Source organism: Bombina bombina, chromosome 7 (genome assembly GCF_027579735.1).
Source record: "Bombina bombina isolate aBomBom1 chromosome 7, aBomBom1.pri, whole genome shotgun sequence".
NCBI classification, from domain to species: Eukaryota; Metazoa; Chordata; class Amphibia; order Anura; family Bombinatoridae; genus Bombina; species Bombina bombina.
Window position 1 is genome coordinate 526,112,708 of NC_069505.1, and position 25,087 is coordinate 526,137,794.

The following is a 25,087-nucleotide window of genomic DNA, read 5'->3' on the forward strand; positions in this document are numbered from 1 at the left end:
AAGATTTCTGCCCTGAGGTTGATGATCTTAGCAGTTGTAACTAAGATCCATGCTGGTTCCCACAAGACTTCTGAAGGTAACCATGAGACATCTTCAGTGTGGAGACCGGTTTCATGCTACAAGCAGCATTAAGGTATATGCAGCCTTTTTTATTCTGAGGAGACTTGGTGTATCAGAACTGGCTGGCATTATTTCCCTGTATGGGAATGGGGTAAGCAGTAATCCTAATTTATAAGAGGGGTATTACTGGAGTCCCTATATTATATTTTTGGTTGACTTTATTTTTCGGCAATGTGACATGGGAGACAATAAAAAAACGATGTATTACGTTTTTTATTATTGGCATTTAAACTTTGGTGCAAAACCGCATTCCCATGCGGTTGTGTTTGGGCCTACTCCGGCATTGACCTTAAGGGGCGGGGCTTATTTTTGCGCGCTCAGATGCGCACTTCCTTCAGGCTAAGCAGCAGCAAGCAGTTACTCTGGTGGCTCCTGGACTGTGTAGCTGGTCTGAAGGGCAGGTAGGCGCCACAGCAGAGCTGTGGCGATGTGCAGAGGGTATTTTTATCTATCTTTTGACTAGTTGTTGATATAAGTACTTTAAAGCCTTATTTCTGCCCTTGCTTCTGGATGCAGTAATTTTTGGATTAACCAACGATTTTAAGTTAAATTTGGAGATAATTTAACGTCAATTGAGCATTTTTAAAAATTGTTCACTTTTTCTTTTCTTAAAGGCACAGTACACATTTTTTCTAATGTTTATTTTATGCTATAAATAAGTTTTTAAACGACTTTTGTGGTATTACTAGTCTGTTCAACATGTCTGACATTGAGGATTTTCATTGTTCTATGTGTTTAGAAGCTATTGTGCAACCCCCTCTAACATTAAGTAACTCTTGTACTGAAAGGGCCTTACATTGTAAAGACCATATATTAGGTCAAGAAAGTGTGCCTAAGGATGATTCTCAGTCTGAAGAGAATCAGGATATGCCATCCAATTCTCCCCAAGTGTCACAACCTTTAACGCCCACACAAGCGACGCCAAGTACTTCTAGTGCGTCTAATTCCTTTACTCTGCAGGAGATGGCTGCAGTTATGTCAACTACCCTTACAGAGGTATTGTCTAAATTTCCAGTGTTGCAGGGTAAACACAGTAGGTCAGGTATTAATGTAAATACTGAATCCTCTGATGCTTTATTAGCTATTTCCGATGTTACCTCACAGTGCTCTGAGTTGGGGGTCAGGGAATTACTGTCTGAGGGTGAAATTTCTGATTTAGGGAATGTTTTACCTCAGACAGATTCGGATGCTATGTCATTTAAATTTAAGCTTGAACACCTCCGCCTGTTACTTAGGGAGGTTTTAGCGACTCTGGATTATTGTGACCCTATTGTGATTCCTCCAGAGAAATTGTGTAAAATGGATAAATATTTGGAAGTACCTACTTACACTGAAGTTTTTCCGGTTCCTAAGAGAATTTCGGAAATTATTAGAAAGGAATGGGATAGACCAGGTATACCGTTTTCTCCCCCTCCTAATTTTAAGAAAATGTTTCCCATATCAGATACCATTCGGGACTCATGGCAAACGGTCCCTAAGGTAGAAGCAGCTATATCTACTACTATACCCATTGAGGATAGTTGTGCTTTCAAAGACCCTATGGATAAGAAATTAGAGGGTCTACTAAAGAAATTATTTGTTAATCAGGGGTTTCTTTTACAACCTACGGCTTGCATTGTTCCAGTAACTACTGCAGCAGCTTTTTGGTTTGAGGCTCTAGAAGAGTCTCTTAAGGTTGAGACTCCATTAGATGACATCTTAGATAGAATTAAGGCTCTCAAGCTAGCTAATTCTTTTATTACTGATGCCACTTTTCAAATTGCTAAATTAGCGGCAAAAAATGCAGGATTTGCTATTTTAGCACGTAGAGCATTGTGGCTCAAATCTTGGTCTGCTGATGTGTCATCAAAACATAAGCTTTTAGCTATTCCCTTTAAAGGTAAGACCCTTTTCGGGCCAGAATTGAAGGAAATAATTTCTGATATTACAGGAGGTAAAGGCCATGCCCTACCTCAGGATAAGTCGGTTAAAATGAGGGGTAAACAGAATAATTTTCATTCCTTTCGGAACTTTAAAGGAGGACCCCCCGCTTCTTCTTCTTCCTCAAAGCAGGAAGGGAATTTTACCCAATCTAAGTCAATAAGGGTAAACAATCCAAAAAGCCCGCTCCTGCTCCTAAGACAGCATGAAGGGGCCGCCCCCGATCCGGGACTGGATCTAGTAGAAGGCAGACTCTTTCTTTGCTCAGGTTTGGGCAAGAGATGTTCAGGATCCCTGGGCACTAGAAATAGTGACCCACGGTTATCAATTGGGATTCAAGGACTTTCTCCCAAGAGGGAGATTTCATCTTTCAAAGTTATCGGCAAACCAGATAAAAAGAGAGGCGTTCTTACGCTGTGTAAAAGCCCTTTCTACTATGGGAGTAATTTGTCCAGTTCCAAAATTAGAACAGGGACAGGGGTTTTACTCAAACCTATTTGTGGTTCCCAAAAAAGAGGGAACGTTCAGACCCATTTTAGATCTCAAGTGTCTAAACATTCAAGATGGAGACAATACGAACAATTTTACCAATGATCCAGGAGGGTCAATATATATATATATATATATATATATATATATATATATATATATATATATATATAAGGATGCTTTCCTTCATATTCCTATCCACAAGGATCATCATCAGTTTCTAAGGTTTGCCTTTCTGGACAAACATTATCAATTTGTGGCTCTTCCCTTCGGATTGGCCACAGCACCCAGAATCTTCACAAAGGTTCTAGGGTCTCTTTTGGCGGTTCTCTGACCACGAGGAATAGCGGTGGCGCCTTATCTGGACGACATTCTGATTTAGGCGTCAACATATCATCTGACAAAATCTCACACGGACACAGTGTTGTCTTTTCTGAGAACTCACGGCTGGAAGGTGAACATAGAGAAGAGTTCACTTGTCCCACAGACAAGGGTTCCTTTCTTGGGAACTCTGATAGACTCGGTAGCCATGAAAATATTTCTGACGGAGTTCAGAAAATCAAAGATTCTAAATACTTGCCGAGCACTTCAGTCCAATCCTCGGCCATCAGTGGCTCAGTGTATGGAAGTAATTGGATTAATGGTAGCGGCAATGGACATTGTTCCGTTTGCTCGCTTTCATCTCAGACCACTGCAACTGTGCATGCTCGGACAGTGGAATGGGGATTATGCGGATTTATCTCCTCAGATAAATCTGGATCAAGAGACCAGAAACTCTCTTCTTTGGTGGTTGTCGCCGGATCATCTGTCCCAAGGGACTTGTTTCCGCAGACCCTCGTGGGTGATAGTGACAACAGATGCCAGCCTTCTGGGCTGGGGTGCAGTTTGGAACTCCCTGAAGGCTCAGGGTGTTTGGACTCAAGTGGAGTCTCTTCTTCCAATCAATATTCTGGAACTGAGAGCAATATTCAATGCGCTTCAGGCATGGCATCAGTTGGCTTCGGCCAAATTCATCAGATTCCAGTCGGACAACATCACGACTGTGGCATATGTCAATCATCAGGGGGGAACAAGGAGTTCCTTAGCGATGATAGAGGTATCCAAGATAATCAGTTGGGCGGAGGCCCACTCTTGTCATCTATCAGCGATCTACATTCCAGGAGTAGAGAACTGGGAAGCATATTTTCTAAGTCGACAGACTTTTCATCCGGGGGAGTGGGAACTTCACCTGGAGGTATTTGCCTCATTGATTCTCAGATGGGGCAGACCGGAATTGGATTTGAGGGCATCCCGACAGAATGCCAAGCTTCCAAGATATGGATCCCGGTCAAGGGATCCTCAGGCCGAACTGATAGACGCCTTGGCAGTGCCTTGGTTATTCAGCCTAGCTTATGTGTTTCCGCAGTTTCCTCTCCTCCCACGCGTGATTGCTCGAATCAAACAGGAGAAAGCTTCAGTGATCCTGATATCGCCTGCGTGGCCATGCAGGACTTGGTATGCGGATCTAGTGGACATGTCCTCTCTGCCACCGTGGAAACTTCCATTGAGACAGGACCTTCTCATTCAAGGTCTTTTCCAACATCCAAATCTAATTTCTCTGCAGCTGACTGCGTGGAGATTGAACGCTTGATTTTATTGAAGCGAGAATTCTCTGATTCGGTTATCAATACTTTGATACAGGCTAGAAAGCCTGTCACTAGAAAAATCTATCATAAGATATGGCGTAAATATCTTTATTGGTGTGAATCCAAGGGTTACTCATGGAGTAAAGTTAGGATTCCTAGGATTCTGTCTTTTCTCCAAGAAGGATTGGAGAAAGGGTTAGCAGGGAGTTCCTTAAAGGGACAAATTTCAGCTTTGTCAATTCTGTTTCACAAATGTTTGGCAAATGTACCAGATGTTCAGTCTTTTTGTCAGGCTCTATCTAGGATTAAGCCTGTATTTAGACCTATTACTCCTCCCTGGAGTTTGAATTTAGTTCTTCAAGTTCTTCAAGGGGTTCCCTTTGAACCTATGCATTCCATAGATATTAAACTGTTATCTTGGAAAGTTCTGTTTTTGGTTGCTATTTCTTTTGCTCGAAGAGTTTCTGAGCTTTCAGCGTTACAGTGTGATTCGCCTTATCTCATATTTCATTCTGATAAGGTGGTTTTACGTACCAAACCTGGTTTTCTTCCTAAGGTTGTTTCGAATAAGAATATTAATCAGGAAATTGTTGTTCCTTCCTTGTGTCCTAATCCTTCTTCTAAGAAGGAGCGTATGTTACATAACTTGGACATGGTCCGTGCCTTAAAGTTTTACTTACAGGCCACTAAGGATTTCCGTCAATCATCTTCATTATTCATTGTTTATTCTGGAAAGCGTAGGGGTCAGAAAGCTACGGCTACCTCTCTTTCTTTTTGGCTGAGAAGTATCATCCGCCTGGCATATGAGACTGCTGGACAGCAGCCTCCTGAAAGAATTACGGCTCATTCTACTAGGGCTGTGGCTTCCACATGGGCTTTTAAAAATGATGCATCTGTTGAACAGATTTGTAAGGCTGCGACTTGGTCGTCCCTTCACACTTTTTCCAAATTTTCCAAATTTGATACTTTTGCTTCTTCTGAGGCTATCTTTGGGCGAAAGGTTCTTCAAGCAGTGGTGCCTTCCGTTTAGGTTCCTGTCTTGTCCCTCCCTTTCATCTGTGTCCTATTGCTTTGGTATTGGTTTCCCACAAGTAAGGATGAAATCCGTGGACTTGTCATATCTTTGTAAAAGTAAACTAAATTTATACTTACCTGATAAATTACTTTCTTTTACGATATGACGAGTCCACGGCCCACCCTGTTCTTTTTAAGACAGTTTTTCTTTATATTTTTTGTAAACTTCAGTCACCTCTGCACCTTTTTAGCCTTTCCTTTTCTCTTCCTAGAACCTTCGGCCGAATGACTGGAGGTGGAGGGGAAGGGAGGGGCTATATATACAGCTCTGCTGTGGTGCTCTTTGCCACTTCCTGTTAGCAGGAGGTTAATATCCCACAAGTAAGGATTAAATCCGTGGACTCGTCATATCGTAAAAGAAAGTAATTTATCAGGTAATCATAAATTTAGTTTTTGAAGTGATCTGAGCCATACCTAGCTCTCTTGGCTTATAGGGCGACTCCCATCCAAGCCACGGGTTTTAACCCGGCACAGCTGATGCTAGGACGTTCGCATTCGCACCACTTTACCCTCTGTGGGTGTCTTCCAGCCAACCAGCTCTTTTCTTTGGGACAAGGTCCTTAGGAGGGATGAAGAGGCTAAAAGGGGTTATCGATTCTTCTTTGACAGAAAACTTTTATCCTGCTTTGTCATCAAATTTGATGGACACTCTATGACTCACAGACCGTAAAGATCCCTGCTTGGAAGCAGTGAAGAAGAACCACCTTAATCCAAGGTATCTGTATATTACCTCTGTTTTTTCGGTATAAGTACAACCTAACGTTTTCCAAAGGAAACACTGCATTAATAAGGTACCTTATTTACTATATCAACACCAACATAGACTGCTTAGTATCCAGCTCCCTACGTCACTTGGACACCACTGGGACTTAAACAAATATCTTCTCCATTGTTAATTTAGCAACTTGAGATGAGAGTCCTCTTATAGGTGTGCACTCCTGGCCACCTTTCCCTAAAGTAGGCATTTTAGCTTTATTGTTTTTTATATTTGTATTTTAAGGGACACGTCCCTTATGTATGTCTTTTAAATATATGCTATTTTTAGTAAAGTTTATTTATTTAACTGCACTAGAGCGTCATTTATATTTTTCTATTGCTAGCACACTTATATTTGTTTCCAGATACCATCATAGACTTATATTAACAAAATATCACTTAACATTATAACAAATTATATAAAAAATATTTTCAACCTGTGCTCTATAGCGCTGTCACTTACTTACACTTTGCATCACTTATTTAGATTATCTTTGAAAGGGTTATTCATCAGTGACAGCAAGGTCTCCTTGTCTTGGGCGCTATTCCTATATATACAACTTAATACTATAACCCTTACCAGCTGGCTAATTAACATCATTTCAGAAGTGTGATGCGCAGCTGCAACTAGTGCCCTTCTAATTACCAAAAAGCAATGACAAAGCCATGCATTTATGCTATTTCTGAAGAAAGGGGACCACAGAGAAGCTTTTACAACCATTTGTGTTATGACTGCACAAGCAGTATGTAAATAATTTCAGTGAGAAACCTAAAGTTTGTGAAAAAGTTTACAATTTTTTTTATATGGTCGCATTTGGCAGAAAATTGGTGGCATGAAATATACCAAAATGAGCCTAGATCAATATCTTGGGTTTGTCTACTTAAAAAAAAAAAAAAAAAAAAGGCAAAAAGCACAACATAGTGTAAAACTGTTTAATATAATCTGTAACAGACTAACATTGAATATCCTCAATCAAATATAAGGCAAGGTAAGTGTGTTTCATAGAGTATGATTTTATTTTATATGAGCGATAGGGTAAAACTGAGTTCCGCTCTGTCCGTATACAAAGAGTTACAACAATCGTTATTGTTCATATATAAAAAAAAGTCTTAAATAAATCATGGTAGTTTAATATTAGTATCCTTACGTGTTTTGAAGGTGTATCAGTGATTCCACTGATACACCTTCGGAACGCGTAAGGATACTAATATATGAACTGTCAAGAGTAATATAGGACTTTTTTATATATGAATTAGCTCTTGTTTAATAGTGTGTGCCGGGGGGCTGCTAGTTAGAACCTGCATGGAAGAGACAGAATATGTGCTAACGCTGCTGCTGTCTAGAGGTTCTAGGCCTTTAAGTTTGTAAGCTGTTTGTAATTTTGCAGTTGTGTGAAAGAGCCACGCAACTTTAGTCAGGAATGCTTTTTTTGTTTGTTTAGTAAGCGGCATTGTGCAAGGATTTATTTTGTATTTTGTTTATGTTAAAAATGTATACCTGCAAATTTTTTTTTTAATAAACAGGCCAAGGCTTTTACATCTAAATGTGTGTGAGCACATTTCTGCTTTGAAGACTATGAGGTATATTTATTAATGTGCGAGCGAACATGATACGATGTAGCGTATCATGTCCGCCGCATACGGCGCATACGCTGTCGGCATTTATCATTGCACCAGCAGTTCTTGTGAACTGCTGCTGCAATGCCGCCCCCAGCAGATTTGCGGCCAATTAACCCGATCGTATTAGATCGGGTTGATTTCTGTCCGTGGCCTCAGAGCAGGCGGACAAGTTATTGAGCAGCAGTCGTTGGCTTGATAAATCGTCCCCTGTGTGTCAAAGCTATACCCAGGACAAACATCCCAAGGTGAGGGGTGTTTTTGTGACATTTGGTGGAGTATTGGGTGACGCACTGATTAGTCTATAAAGCAGAAAAGAGGCCATTTGCAAACATGGAGGAGGTCATTAAAGCTCTGATCCAGTCTATAGCTGTGCAACAAGAAACAGAATGAATCCTGAGATCAATGTTACACAGCAAGGGCGCATTGTTTGCTGAGAGAGGAGCAGCAAAGTGTCACTCATGCTATACAAGAGGCTTTCTGGGAGTGCGGCAGGAGTTCCACAATGTTCCATAGTGTTTGGCGTGAGTAATGACCTGCAAAAGATGGTGGCTACAGACGATGTAGAGGCTTGCCTGATATCAAAACGCTGAGACGAAAGGCTGGCCTGTGGCTGGGTAAGTGAGTTTGCTTGCACCATTCCCAAGAAAGCATACTATCATTTGGTTCCACAGCAAGCTAAGCTATAAAAGATTGAAGGCAGAGGTCTTGGCACCCCTGGGAGTGACTGAAGCTGTTCATGCCCAGAGGTTTCATGCCTGGAATTATGGCAAGGATAAGAACTTTCCCATTGAAGTTGAAGCAATGGAGTGTAATTTGGGTAATAACCAGGATTTGTATTCGTTGTATTCTCTGTCTTTATGTTCTGCAAACAAAAGTGACTGTTTGAATGGCCACTCTTGGTGTAACTGTGTCTATTGAAGGGAAAGTAATTCAGGTCCTACTAGATTCACAGAGTATGATTTCTCTATTACACCAAGCATAGTTTCCTAATGTTCAAACAGATATTGCACACAAGCTACAGATTGCCTGTATTAATGTAGACATACATAATTACCCTAAAGTAGAGAATATTTTTGAAACTCAGTGTGGCGAGTTGGATTAGTAAGTAAAAATTAGTGCACAATATGATAATGGAAAGGGATTTCCATCTTAATGGGAGGAGAGTCCACTGCTTCATTCATTACTTGTGGGAATTAAGAACCTGGCCACTAGGAGTAGGCAAAGACACCCTGGCCAAAGGCTTAAATACCTCCCCCACTCCCCTCATCCTCCAGTCATTCTTTGCCTTTCTTAATTGGATTTGTGCATAATATTATTTATTGTGTTATAATGCTGCATCATGTGTGAGATGAGGCTCTGTCAGTGTGTGAACAGTCAGTTTCTTAGCGAGCGATCGACGCGGGCATTTTTTTGCGCGTTTTCTCTCTAGTGCAGGGGCGGTCCTAAATGGCACTCCATGTGACCGGGTGTGGCCTCTTTAACTTCCTCGTTCTTGACCGGCAGTTGTAGGAGACTAAGCTGTTTCTCTGTAGCCCGAGTCATAGAAGGTGGTGAGTGCCCCGGCCATTGGGATATAAAGGTGCCATTTAATTTCTATCTAGTCCGCAATAAAAACGCAAGCTATTGAGGAATCTGATATGTTAAAGGGTCTCCCTCTTTAATTAAACCTAATAATTGTGTGTATTGTGAGGAGGTTCCGGTTGATCCGCCTGCTCAACTCTGGTCCACATGCTTTGATAAAATTGCAATATCTAAAAAGAATAAGATATTTAGTACTACTGAGCTGTCCGACTCTGAGGGTTCTCCGTCCCGCGAGGTGCATTCCCTAGACTTGTCTCCAATTGCACATGCAGCTCCCCAGGGCACTACTAATCCTCCCGCGGGAGGGGCCCTTTGGCCGCCAGATTTCGCTGATCAGTTACAAACGGCGGTTTCGGCGGCCTTTAATGCCTTACCACGCCCTGCTAAATGCAAGCTAAAGGTGAAAGATAGATATCCGTCCCAGGGGTCATCTACTCCGCTGGATGTCTCTGACAGATTATCAGCTGATGAGTATGATTCCGACTCTTCGGAGGATGTTTTTTCTGGGTCGGAATCGGCAACTTCTAGACCTCCGTCTGCGGAGGAGCCAGATTTTATATTTAAGATGGAGCATTTGCGCTTTCTGCTGAAAGAGGTGCTTGCTACGTTGGAGGTTCCTGAACCTAAATTGCCGGAGGAACTTTCGATCCCTACGCTAGATAGGGTTTACAAGGACAGGGTGGTGCCTCAGACTTTCCCGGTCTCCATTAAAATGGCTAATATGATTAAGAATGAATGGGAGAAACTTGGTTCGTCCTTTTCCCTTTCTGCTTCTTTTTAAAAGCTGTTCCCCAATCTGGACTCACTGCTTGAGCTGGGGGGGGGGCATTCCTAAGGTGGATGGTGCTATCTCCATGCTCACTAAGAGAACAACTATCCTGCTCTTTGTTCAAGGAGCCCATGGATAAAAAATTAGAGTCCATGTGAGACAGATGTTCCAACTCACGGGGTTTGTTTTTCAACTGGCAGCGGCGGTCGCTGCGGTGGCTGGTGCGGCTACCTAGTGGTGAGACGCTCTGTCAGCTATGGTCGAGGTGGAGACTCCCCTTGAGGAGATACAGGAACGAATTAAGGCCTTAAGGGTGTCTTATTCGTTCATCTGTGATGCAAATATGCAAATTATTCACCTGAATGCCAAGACATCAGGTTTTTCTGTTTTAGCCCGTAGGGCTCTGTGGTTAAAGTCGTGGTCTGCTGACATGACTTCCAAGTCTAGATTACTTTTCCTCCTGTTTAACGGGAAGTTTCTTTTTGGTCCAGGCCTGCCACGAAGACAGAGCAGTCCAATGGATCTTGGAAGCCAGCTATCTCTTGGAACAAAACCAAGCAGAGGCAGACTATCTCTTTTTGCGGAGGCCTGGATAAGAGACGTTCAGGACCCTTGGGTTCTGGAGGTCGTTGCCCAGGCTTACAGGATAGGGTTCAAGACTCATTCGTCCAGAGGCAGATTCCTCCTGTCAAACCTATCTTCAAGTCCAGAGAAGAGAGACACCTTCCTAGGATGGGTGAGGGATCTCCTCTCTCAGAGTAATCATCCCAGTCCCTCTAGCAGTCTGGGGTATTATTCAAGCCTTTTCGTGGTCCCAAAGAAGGAGGGCACGTTTCGCTCAATTCTGGACCTAAAGTGCCTAAACAAGTTTCTGTCAGTCCCATCGTTCAAAATGGAGACGATCAGGTCGATTCTGCCCCTAGTTCAAGAGGGACAATTCATGACGACAGTATCGTATTATTCTAGGGGCCTCTTTCATTTGTCCAACCTGGACTGTGATCACAACAGGTGTGAGTCTTTCAGGTTGGGGAGCTGTTTGGGGATCTCTGACAGCACAAGGGGTTTGGAAATCTCAAGAGGCGAGATTACCAATAAATATTTTGGAACTCCGTGCAATTCTCAGGGCTCTTCAGTTTTGGCCTCTGTTGAAGAGAGAACCGTTCATTTGTTTTCAGACAGACAATATCACAACTGTGACTTCCCAGGTACCTGTCCAGGTCCAGGGATCCTCAGGCGGAAGCAGTGGATGCGTTGACACTTCCTTGGTGTTATCAACCTGCTTATATTTTCCTGCCTCTAGTTCTTCTTCTGAGAGTGATCTCCAAAATCATCATGGAGCAATCGTTTGTGCTGCTGGTGGCTCCAGCATGCCTCACAGGTTTTGGTATGCGGATCTTGTTCGGATGTCCAGTTGCCAACCTTGGCCACTTCCATTAAGGCCAGACCTTCTATCTCAAGGTCCGTTTTTCCATCAGGATCTCAAGTCATTAAATTTGATGGTATGGAAATTGAACACTTAGTGCTTAGTCATAGAGGTTTTTCTGACTCCGTGATTAATACTATGTTGCAGGCTCGTAAATCTGTTTCTAGAAAGATTTATTATCGAGTTTGGAAGAGTTACATGTCATGGTGTTCCTCTCATAATTTCTCTTGGCATTCTTTTAGAATTCATAGAATTTTACAGTTTGTTCAAGATGGTTTGGATAAAGGTTTGTCTGCAAGTTCCTTGAAAGGACAAATCTCTGCTCTTTCTGTCTTATTTCACAGAAAGATTGATAAACTTCCTGATATTTATTGTTTTGTGCAGGCTTTGGTTCGTATCAAGCCTGTCATTAAATCAATCTCTCCTCCTTGGAGTCTTAATTTGGTTTTGAAGGCTTTACAGGCTCCTCCATTTGAGTCTATGCATTCTTTGGACATTAAAATACTTTCTTGGAAAGTGTTGTTCCTTTTGGCCTTCTCTTCTGCTAGAAGAGTTTCTGAATGATCAGCTCTCTCTTGTGAATCTCCTTTTCTGATTTTTCATCAGGATAAGGCGGTTTTGCGGACTTCATTTAAATTCTTACCTAAGGTTGTAAATTCTAACAACATTAATAGAGAAATTGTTGTCCCTTCTTTGTGTCCTAATCCTAAGAATTCTTTGGAGAGATCTTTACATTCTTTGGATGTGGTGAGAGCTCTGAAATATTATGTTGAAGCTATTAAAGATTTCAGGACTTCTAGTCTATTTGTTATCTTCTGGTTCCAGGAAAGGTCAGAAGGCTTCTGCCGTTTCCTTGGCTTCGTTGTTAAAGCTTTTGATTCATCAAGCTTATTTGGAATCGGGTCAAGCCCCGCCTCAGAGAATTACAGCTCATTCTACTAGATCAGTCTCCACTTCCTGGGCTTTTAAGAATGAAGCTTCAGTTGATCAGATTTGCAAAGCTACAACTTGGTCTTCTTTGCATACATTTACTAAATTCTACCATTTTGATGTATTTGCTTCTTCGGAAGCAGTTTTTGGTAGAAAAGTTCTTCAGGCAGCTGTTTCAGTTTGTTTCTTCTGCTTCTGATTTAAGTTTTTTCTTTTCATTTATGAGATTAAATTTATATTTTGGGTTGTGGATTAATTGTTTTTCATTGGAAAATGGCTGTTTTTATTGTATCCCTCCCTCTCTAGTGACTCTTGCGTGGAGTTCCACATCTTGGGTATTGCTATCCCATACGTCACTAGCTCATGGACTCTTGCCAATTACATGAAAGAAAACATAATTTATGTAAGAACTTACCTGATAAATTTCTTTCTTTCATATTGGCAAGAGTCAATGAGGCCCACCTTTTTTATGGTGGTTATGATTTTTTGTATAAAGCACAATTATTTCCAAATTCCTTTGTTGATGCTTATTACTCCTTTCTTTATCACCCCACTTCTTGGCTATTCATTAAACTGAATTGTGGGTGTGGTGAGGGGTGTATTTATAGGCATTTTGAGGTTTGGGAAACTTTGCCCCTCCTGGTAGGATTGCATATCCCATACGTCACTAGCTCATGGACTCTTGCCAATATGAAAGAAATGAATTTATCAGGTAATTTCTTACATAAATTATGTTTTTGCATTCTATGGGAGATGCATATTAGTGTGTTAGAAGTTTTTATTTTCTGACCTCTTTTTACCTGTAAGGATAAGAGGAATTTATCAGCTCCAGCAGGGATTACAACATCGTTAGACACCTGCATATTTACAGCATATGTCATTTTTTGGTTTGATTTCAGGGCCGCATTTTTCGTCCTGAAATATTTCAGGGTCTCCCTTTAAACTGCTCCAGAGGCAAAGGTTATTCAAATCTATTTGTACAGCATATCTATGTAAGAGGTCGTTGCCAATATATATTTGATTATGGGGAGTATTTAAAACTAAAAACGGATGCTTCACTGATTTATTACCTGTGAAGATAGATAATAAACATTTAGCTGTGACGTTATAGCTTTCAGACCTGTCATCCAGGCCATGGACCCAGAGATCTTGGGGAGAAAGATATTTAATCACCTTTGGTTCAGCTATCTGTGCCAATAAGCCTTCGCTTATATCTAGCTTCCGGTTTTCAGTTCAATTTGGCATACTTGGTTTTTCCAAGGTCATGCACTTGTATAGGGATGAATAGATTATCCTTAACTTTCTCAATTTCTGCAAGCAATTGAGCGTGATCACCCCCTTTAAAGGATTTAAGATCCCCCTTGTGGAGAGATATGGTTAATACATCACTGTATAGGGAAATATTGGCTATATTTCCAGGTGAAATTTAAAAAGTATTACCATCGGAGCCACTTAGAGGAGTCTGATCATCTATTTGTAGGATAGTTATCTCAGGTGCAGAGCTATTCCTGAAATGAATCTCCACAGCATCTGGCTTCTCTTCCACCAGTTATGTCTGGTGTGAGGTATGCTGGACCGCTCATAATTAATAGGTCTTTTAACTTGCGACCAAATAATATTATTTATACAATCAATTACGGTACTTTTTCATTAAGGTTGATACCAATGATTAAATGATCAGTTGGCAGATCCACTATAATGACAGGGTGTCTTATTACCCTGTTTCCCAGCTTTAGTTTTAACCATGCAGTACCGTAGACTTTGAGAGAGTCACACCCAGCACCTATTAGTGAACCATCAAATTCCTTTAGTTTAGGTTTGTGGGGTGTTAGCTAATTTAGCTGTGTGTAGTACCTGTGGGATAAAATAGTTGCCTGAGATCCAGTATCAATTAATCCCATTATAGGGTTAGTAACTGAATCCTGGAGCTCAGCACATACATAATATTTTCCTGTAGTTTCTACCATTTCACACATAAAATTAGCATGATTACACATCTGTGGGCTTCGCCACAAGTTACCTGAATCCGCCACATTACCTGATGCAGAAGAATTTTCATTCTTACCAGCCACTTCCTCTGTAATAGAGGGCTGGCAGGGTTCCTGTGTACTGCATCTGTGGAAATAAGGTTAGCGAACACCTGCAAAAGAAGAGATCTGTTAGAGCTTCCAGGCTGAGGCTGCCTGTCATCACAGCTAGGCCATCCGTTTCTGGGCTGTAAGGAGAGAACATTAGTACCATTATTGACATTGATTATTTCATCTGGTATATCTCTCCCCTCTCTCTCAGGTAATACCTGGGTATTTATGACTGTGCCAGTGGCCCACTGCTGGCCACTGACTGTACCCCTAAAAAATGATTATTAGGGTGCTGAGCCATCAAAGGTTTACTCATATTAGTGAATAGTGTACATAATTGATTTAAGATATTTCTACCTCTGGGCCTATCTTTTGAGGCCTCAGAGTAGTGATTCCTGGACCATTGGGAACCCTCAGAATCATAGCTATCATTTCTATTTTGACGTGGTTGTCTTTGGCGTTCAACTTGTTCAGCGTTAATATCTTGGGGAGCACTATTTGTTTAGGGTGTCTGGTTACCCTCTGAGTATTTTCACCACTTTTGGTATTTTTTTTTTACGGGGGTACCAATTTCCTTGTGGGTATTCACCTCTTTGGGGATAACTATTTATCTGGGTATGCCCCCCATTTTGAGTATATTCTCTCAACACCTCAGGTCTTGGTGGGGGAGGGGCAGAGTCAAAACTTTGTGGGGAAGGGCTGTTTTCTTTAGCCACCTCCACATACATTGTCTTTCTTTCATGTAATTGGCAAGAGTCCATGAGCTAGTGATGTATGGGATATACATTCCTACCAGGAGGGGCAAAGTTTCCCAAATCTCAAAATGCCTATAATTACACCCCCCACCACACCCACAATTCAGTTTTACAAACTTTGCCTCCTATGGAGGTGGTGAAGTAAGTTTATGCTAGATTTCTACGTTGATATGCGCTTCTCAGCATGCTGAAGCCCGGTTCCTCTCAGAGTGCAGTAAATGACAGAGGGATGTGAAGGGAGTATTACCTATTGAATGCAATTGTCATCCTAACGGGGATCTATTTCATAGGTTCTCTGTTATCGGTCGTAGAGATTCATCTCCTACCTCCCTTTTCAGATCGACGATATACTCTTATATACCATTACCTCTGCTGATTCTCGTTTCAGTACTGGTTTGGCTATCTACTTTATGTAGATGAGTGTCTTTTGGTAAGTATGTTTTCCTTTATTAAGACACACTCAGCTATGGTTTGGCACTTTATATGTAAAGTTCTAAATATAATGTTTGTACTTATATTTGCCATGATTCAGGTTTATCAGTATATTTCCTTTTTGCAGACAGTTTCATTTTGGAAAATGCATAAAAAAATAAAAAAAAAAAAAAAAATTTCTTACCTGAAATTTTCAATTTGACTTTCTTTCTAAATTGCGGGCTGTTAGGCTTGCGGGTGCTCAAAATGCTATAATTTATTGCGTCATTCTTGGTGCGAGACTTTTTTGGCACGAGAATTACGTTTGTTGACGTAATTTCATCATTTCCGGCATCTTAGTTGGCGGTGAGAATTTTCACGTAGTTGCGTCATCTATGACGCTCGTGTTTGTTTCAGACGTTTTTGGCGCCAAAAATATTTTGTCAGTTGTGGGCGTCATACTTGGCGCCAGACTTTTGACATTATTTAAGTCTTCATTTATTTTTGCTTCTGGTTTCCAGAGGCTTATTTTGTTTGCATTTTTTCCCATTCCTGAAACTGTCATATAAGGAAATTGATAATTTTGCTTTATATGTTATATTTTTTCTTACATATTGCAAGATGTCTCAATCTGATCCTGTTTCAGAATCCACTATTGGAATCCTGCTGCCTGATGTCGGTTCTACCAAAGCTAAGTGCATTTGTTGTAAACTTGTGGTAACTGTACCTCCGGCTGTAATTTGTGATAGTTGTCATGACAAACTTTTACATGCAGACAATATTTCCTTTAGTAGTAATCCATTACCTGTTGTTATTCCTTCAACATCTAATGCTCAGGATATTCCTGTTAATGTGAGAGAATTTGTTTCTAATTCTATTCAGAAGGCTTTGTCTGTCATACCACCTTCTAATAAACGTAAAAGGTCTTTTAAAACTTCTCATAAAATTGATGAATTTTTAAATGACCGACAACATTCTGATTTATCTATCTCTGATGAGGATCTATCTGGTTCAGAAGATTCTGCCTCAGATATTGACACTGACAAATCTTCATACTTATTTAAAATGGAGTATATTCGCTCCTTATTGAAAGAGGTGTTGATTGCATTAGATATGGAGGAGACTAGTCCTCTTGATATTAAAACTAGTAAACGTTTAAATTCAGTTTTTAAACCTCATGTAGTTATTCCTGAGGTTTTTCCAGTTCCTGATGCTATTTCAGATGTAATTTCTAGGGAATGGAATAGACTGGGTACCTCTTTTACTCCTTCAAGGTTTAAGAAGCTGTACCCTTTGCCGTCTGATAGATTGGAGTTTTGGGAAAAGATCCCCAAAGTTGATGGGGCCATCTCTACTCTTGCTAAATGTACTACTATTCCTACGGCAGATAGTACTTCTTTTAAAGATCCTTTAGATAGGAAGCTTGAATCTTATCTAAGGAAGGCTTATTTATGTTCAGGTCATCTTCTTAGGCCTGCTATTTCTTTGGCTGATGTTGCAGCTGCTTCAACTTTTTGGTTGGAAACCCTACTAGCGCAACAAGTATCAGATCATAATGTATAGCATTGTTAAGCTAATTCAACATGCTAATAATTTAATTTGTGATGCCATTTTTGATATCATTAGAATTGATGTCAGATATATGTCTTTAGCTATATTAGCTAGAAGAGCTTTATGGCTTAAATCTTGGAATGCTGATATGACTTCTAAATCAACGTTGCTATCTCTCTCTTTCCAAGGTAATAAATTATTTGGTTCTCAGTTGAATTCAATTATTTCAACTGTCACTGGGGGAAAGGGAGCTTTTTTGCCTCAGCATAAAAAATCTAAGGGTAAATTTAAGGCTGCTCACCGTTTTCGTTCCTTTCGACAAAATAAGGAACAGAAACCTGATCCTTCCCCTAAGGGAACGGTTTCCAATTGGAAGCCTTCTTCAGTCTGGAATAAATCCAAGCCATTTAAAAGATCTAAATCAGCCCCCAAGTCCCCAAGTCCTCATTCCAGCTCAGCTGGTAGGGGGCGGACTGAAATTTTTCAAGGATGTTTGGATCAATTCAATCCAAAATCATTGTATTCAGAACATTGTTTCTCAAGGGTACAGAATAGGTTTCAAAGTAAGACCGCCTGTGAGAAGTTTCTTTCTCTCACACATTCCAGTGAACCCAGTAAAGGCTCAGGCTTTCCTGAAGTGTGTTTCAGACCTGGAGGTATCTGGGGTAATTGTGCCAGTTCCTGTTCAGGAACGGGGTCTGGGGTTTTATTCAAATCTGTTCATTGTCCCAAAGAAGGAGAATTCTTTCAGACCAGTTCTGGATCTAAATTTTTTTAATCGTTATGTGAGAATTCTGACATTCAAAATGGTGAAAATAAGGACTATTCTGCCTTTTGTTCAGCAAGGGCATTATATGTCCACAATAGACTTACAGGATGCATATCTTCATATTCCGATTCATCCAGATCACCATCAGTTTCTGAGATTCTCTTTTCTAGACAAGCATTACCAATTTGTTGCTCTTCCTTTTGGCCTAGCAACAGCTCCAAGGATCTTTTCAAAGGTTCTCGGTGCCCTACTCTCTGTAATCAGAGAGCGGGGTATTGCGGTGTTTCCTTATTTGGACGATATCTTGGTACTTGCTCAGTCTTTACATTCTGCAGAATCTCACACGAATCAACTAGTGTTGTTTCTTCGAAAACATGGTTGGAGGATCAATTTACCAAAGAGTTCCTTGACTCCTCAGACAAGGGTAACCTTTTTTGGTTTCCAAATAGATTCAGTATCCATGACTTTGTCTCTAATAGACAAGAGACGTCTGAAATTGGTTGCAGCTTGTCGGAACCTTCAGTTTCAATTATTCCCTTCAGTAGTTATGTGCATGGAGGTTTTAGGTCTCATGACTGCAGCATCGAACGCGACCCCCTTTGCTCGTTTTCACATGAGACCTCTTCAGCTTTGTATGCTGAATCAATGGTGCAGGGATTATACAAGGATATCACAATTAATATCCTTAAATCCCAATGTTCAACTATCTCTGACTTGGTGGTTAGATCACCATCGTTTAGTTCAAGGGGCCTCTTTTGTTCGTCCAACCTGGACTGTGATCACAACAGATGCAAGTCTTTCAGGTTGGGGAGCTGTCTGGGGATCTCTGACAGCACAGGGGGTTTGGAAATCTCAAGAGGCGAGATTACCAATCAATATTTTGGAACTCCGTGCGATTCTCAGAGCTCTTCCGTTTTGGCCTCTTCTGAAGAGAGAACCGTTTATTTGTTTTCAGACAGACAATGTCACAACCGTGGCGTATGTCAATCATCAAGGTGGGACTCGCAGTCCTCAAGCTATGAAAGAAGTATCTCGGATACTTGCTTGGGCGGAATCCAGCTCCTGTCTAATTTCTGCGGTCCATATCCCAGGTATAGACAATTGGGAAGTGGATTATCTCAGTCGCCAGACTTTACAGCCAGGAGAGTGGTCTCTTCACCCAGATGTGTTTTTTCAGATTGTTCAGATGTGGGGGCTTCCAGAAATAGATCTGATGGCTTCTCATCTAAACAGGAAACTTCCCAGGTATCTGTCCAGGTCCAGGGATCCTCAGGCGGAAGCAGTGGATGCGTTGACACTTCCTTGGAGTTATCAACCTGCTTATATCTTTCCGCCTCTAGTTCTTCTTCCAAGAGTGATTTCCAAAATCATAATGGAGCGTTCGTTTGTACTGCTGGTGGCTCCAGCGTGGCCACACAGGTTTTGGTATGCGGATCTTGTTCGGATGTCCAGTGCCAACCTTGGCCACTTCCGTTAAGGCCAGACCTTCTATCTCAAGGCCCATTTTTCCATCAGGATCTCAAATCATTAAATTTGAAGGTATGGAGATTGAACGCTTAGTGCTTAGTCATAGAGATTTCTCTGACTCACTGATTAATAATATGTTGCAGGCTCATATATCTGTGTCTAGAAAGATTTATTACCGAGTTTGGAAGACTTACATTTCATGGTGTTCTTCTCATAAATTCTCTTGGCATTCTTTTAGAATTCCTAGAATTTCTTCAGGATGGTTTAGATAAGGGTTTGTCTGCAAGTTCCTTGAAAGGACAAATCTCTGCTCTTTCTGTTCTGTTTCACAGAAAAATTGCTAATCTTCCTGATATTCATTGTTTTGTACAGGCTTTGGTTCGTATCAAGCCTGTCATTAAATCAATTTCTCCTCCTTGGAGTCTTAATTTGGTTTTGAAAGCTTTACAGGCTCCTCCGTTTGAGCCTATGCATTCTCTGGACATTAAATTACTTTCTTGGAAAGTATTGTTCCTTTTGGCCATCTCTTCTGCTAGAAGAGTTTCTGAATAATCTGCTCTTTCTTGTGAGTCTCCATTTCTGATTTTTCATCAGGATAAGGCGGTCTTGCGGTCTTCATTTAAATTTTTACCTAAGGTTGTGAATTCCAAAAACATTAGTAGTGAAATTGTTGTCCCTTCATTGTGTCCTAATCCTAAGAGTTCTCTGGAGAGATCTTTACTTTCTTTGGATGTGGTAAGAGCTTTGAAATATTATGTTGAAGCTACTAAAGATTTCAGAAAGACTTCTAGTTTATTTGTTATCTTTTCTGGTTCTAGGAAAGGTCAGAAGGCTTCTGCCATTTCTTTGGCATCTTGGTTAAAGCTTTTGATTCATCATGCTTATTTGGAGTCGGGTGAATCCCCGCCTCAGAGGATTACGGCTCATTCTACTAGGTCAGTTTATACTTCCTTGGCTTTTTAGAATGAAGCTTCTGTTGATCAGATTTGCAAAGCAGCAACTTGGTCTTTTTTTGCATACTTTTACTAAATTCTACCATTTTGATGATTTTTCTTCTTCAGAAGCAGTTTTTGGTAGAAAAGTACTTCAGGCAGCTGTTTCAGTTTGATTCTTCTGCTGATAATTTCAGTTTTTTTCATTATAAGATTAAAACTTTTGATTTGGGTTGTGGATTAATTTTTAGCGGAATTGGCTGTCTTTATTTTTATCCCTCCCTCTCTAGTGACTCTTGCGTGGAGTGCCACATCTTGGGTATTTGCTATCCCATACGTCACTAGCTCATGGACTCTTGCCAATTACATGAAAGAAAACATAATTTATGTAAGAATTTACCTGATAAATTTATTTCTTTCATATTGGCATGAGTCCATGAGACCCACCCTTTTTATGGTGGTTATGATTTTTTTGTATAAAGCACAATTATTCCAATTCCTTGTTGATGCTTTCGCTCCTTTCTTATCACCCCACTTCTTGGCTATTCGTTAAACTGAATTGTGGGTGTGGTGGGGGGTGTATTTATAGGCATTTTGAGGTTTGCGAAACTTTGCCCCTCCTGGTAGGAATGTATATTCCATACGTCACTAGCTCATGGACTCTTGCCAATATGAAAGAAATTAATTTATCAGGTACATTCTTACATAAATTATGTTTTTTAGACGGGGGCTAGGTGACACCCTAGTTTCTTCCACAATTTTAGGGCTGGGCCTTGATTCTCTTTTAACCCCCTGTTCACCGGACTGCTGAATAGAGTATAACTTGGTACTCTCTTTGATCAGCCAGTCCATTGAGTTCTCATCAAAATCTCTAGCCAAATTAATTTTGACTTTGTAAATAACAAGTCTGATGTACAATCCTTACAACTTTATCAGTATAATGTAGAAAGTATTAGGGCTGATGTGGTATATCATGCAATATTTAGAATAAGAGATTTTTTGCTTAGAATGCTTACAAAATACATCTTTGTTAGATCGTATAATATATGTGTCAGAGTAAATATCAAAGCATTCTACTTTGTCAAAGACTCTTATAAAATTTTAGTGATGATCATTTATCTTTGCTGAGATTGCATTAAAGAACCAGCCATTACTATGTATAGCACAATATACTTAAGGTAAAAGAAACGCTCCCTCAACAAATCCGGTATGTAGTATGTTTGTTCGTATGGAGTCCCAATTCCAATCCCGATCCTTCACTGCTGTATCCAAGCTGGGCACTTAGTGTCAAAAGAATACATGCCTCAGAAAGCAGACCCACAATTGCAGGGGGATGAATGTCCTCCACTCGATATACGTCAAGCTGAAATGGTGAGCGGGTTTAAAGCTAGCTGGTAACGGATAAGCCCAATCCGCATATAATTAGAATGAAGAATATAAATTCTCACCGTATTGGTGGAAATAACCAGCAGTCCAATGTGCCAAGAGTGAAAATATAAAATGTAGCTTTTATTAGTAAATGCAAGTAAAAAATATCTTCAAGAAATCAAGCATAGAGCAATATCACAGCCAGTGAAGCAGCCTGCAACTGTTCACCTACTCCAACATGTTTTGTGCCGTTACGGCACTTCGTCAGGGATAGGGTTAACTTCAACAAGCTTAGTTTAAAATACATACGTAATCCAATCACAAGAGTCTAGCATATTCTAGCCTATCATCTTATGTGATTTCAAAAAACGTCACCATTATTGATTAACTGTTTATACAGAGATTTTGGATTACGATTATGTATATTATACTTCACAAATATATAGTTAAAACTAACGCTAATAGGTGATACAAAAGATATAAAATGAAATGAATGGTGTTGATACTTATGTATCAGTGAAGCTCGGCTTTGTTCTTATTTGGCCGTATTAACTCATTACTATGTTTGTAAACTTGTTGCACATTACTTTTATAATAATACAAACATTTGTAAAAGGGAAATAAATGTTAGAAACTTATAATTATGAGTTTATTCTTGTATCCCACATATTCAGGGGCTTTTTGCCCTACAACAAATGCTGAACATGTTAACTAACTTTGATGCAGAATTTATAGGATTCCTAATTGAAGCCACAGGATACCTCCTGACACACAACAATTTTTTGTTCATGGAAAATTTTTATGTATAGAAATGTGGCTCAGCAATGGGGGAAACATTTGCCCCCTTTTATGCCAATCTATACCTGTTTCTTTGAGCTGATAAGAATTTATTCTGACAGTAACCCTTTTGAAAAACATATAAAAGCCTATTTAAGGTATATAGATGATCTGCTCATAGTCTGGGGAAGTAATAGTGAACAACTACATACAATAAATAATAACAATGTAAATTTAAAATTTACACATAACAGTTCAATATCAATATTGGTGACGTTTTTTGAAATCACATAAGATGATAGGCTAGAATATTCTAGACCCTTGTGATTGGATTACGTATGTATTTTAAACTAAGCTTGTTGAAGTTAACCCTATCCCTGACAAAGTGCCGTAACGGCACGAAACATGTTGGAGTAGATGAACAGTTGCAGGCTGCTTCACTGGCTGTGATATTGCTCTATGCTTGATTTCTTGAAGATAATTTTTACTTGCATTTACTAATAAAAGCTACATTTTATATTTTCACTCTTGGCAAATTGGACTGCTGGTTATTTCCACCAATACAGTGAGAATTTATATTCTTCATTCAAATAAATTTTGATTTGTGTGGGCAATGCTTCATAAAATAAATTCACAAATTCTGAGCTTTCAAATATGGGGTAGTCTTCGGCCATACTGCATGCACTTTTTAGTGCAGAAAGGAATTCTATAGGGCTTTGATTGGCGCCATATTTCAAACTGTATACAGCTATTTTAGCGGCTGTTTTCATGCGATAAAAACCAAACTCCTTTTTGCACTGTCGCTTTGTTTCACTCCAGGAATTAATATTTATATCCTTTAGTGAAGCAAAGAATTTGTGATGTTTACCTTCAAATACCCAGGGCAGAAATTTAATATTTAACTACTCACTATTAACATTCATTATGGATAAAGCATTTTCATAGGCTTCTAAGTGGTCAATTATAGAAGTGGTTCCCTTTTTGGTAAATTTATGTACTGCACCACTTAAGAATGTAATTATTGTAGGGGTGTCCATATACCTTATTAGATGTATCTTTGGTCTTCCTAGGGACCTTATTTTTGGGGCTGGAGCGCCCCCTATCTGCCCTACGTTTACTATGGGGAAACACCTTACGTACATTTAGTATTTTATGTGGGCTATCTGGATAGCTGGCTCCGCCCTCTGACTCATTACTAGAGCTGCCCTCCCCCTCTGAAGTATAGCAGTTCCCTGAATTTAAAACATGAGGTGACTGTCTATTTGGGAAGTTTACCTCGACCCAATCGGAGTCCTTTGTATAAATTCTTTCCTAATATTCTGCAGTTCATTTCTCATAAATTCTTTTAGGGTTTTTAAAATACCTGCATTATTATCACTATTAATGGAGGGGTTTTTATTATTATTTATATACTGCTTTTTTAGTTCACTTAACACTTTCTGGCTCTCTGCAAGTTGTTTATTCAAACTTTCTATTTGGGCTTCTAAATTTTGGTTATACTTTTGTAAGGTGGCCATGTTCTGGGCAGCGCATTAATTTTATCCTGGACTTGTTCTGCCTCTTCCTCATATAGTCTTAAGGAATAATTTTCACCCCTCAGTTGCTCCAAATGTGAGTTCTGTCCTTCAATCCTATTGGACATTTCATCGTTCACATAGAGGAGCAGACCTCAAGTTTTGAAAATTATTTTGTCTCGCTTTTTCGTTTTCTAAAGTTGGCCAAATTTTAACAGTCCTTGAAATATTTCACTTTCGCCACACCATATATTATTTGCAATATTTTTGGCCTTAGTCTTAAGCATCTTAATGTAAGTGTCTAATTCTCCCTTAATACTTCATCTATTTTTTTAAGGTGAGTAATGGCTTCTGCTTTAAGCTTTTCTGCCTGACTAATGGGCGATTTTGGGGAGCATATTTCAATACTATGTATAGATTCAATTGATTCACTTCTAGTAACAGACATTATTATTTTGGCTTAGTATTTGGTTAACTTAAAACACTAATACAATTTAAAAATAATAAAAAACAATTATTTTATTTTAATATAATTTTTTTTTTATAATTATTTCTATTTGCTACAAATATATTATATCAATGTGATAAAGATAATAATCTTTCAGCTGTGCCTCCAGTAACATGTTGGTGTACTTATCTCAGCAGTTACCAACCAATAAATGTTGTATACGTCTTGTAATTATGAATATTAAAAACTAATATTTAATCCTTTGTTCAGATTAGTTATCTTTATAGACACAATGACTATATTTATGTAGTAAATATCGCATTACTTATGGCCAATCTAAGTATGTCTATGCTGTTACAATTATTCTATACAAAGCCAGTTATAAAGATATTTCTACACATTAAGCTTATTCAAAATGAATCTCTTATTAAAATACCACAAATGAGAATACTAGATCAGCCTATAGTTAGCCAATAATTCTAATTTACTACCACTACATAAGCCTATAAGTTATAATGCTGAACTTATAACAATCAGAGAAATTGTATATTATTAACACAATAATCTATTTATATGCAATTTCTAAGATATTTCACAATAAGTACAAAATATTTTTCCTAGCAATAAAATAACTTGGCATCAATATAATTATTTCTAAGCTACACAGGCCAATGTTACATACATTTAAAGTATAAAATGCCCTTTTAAAT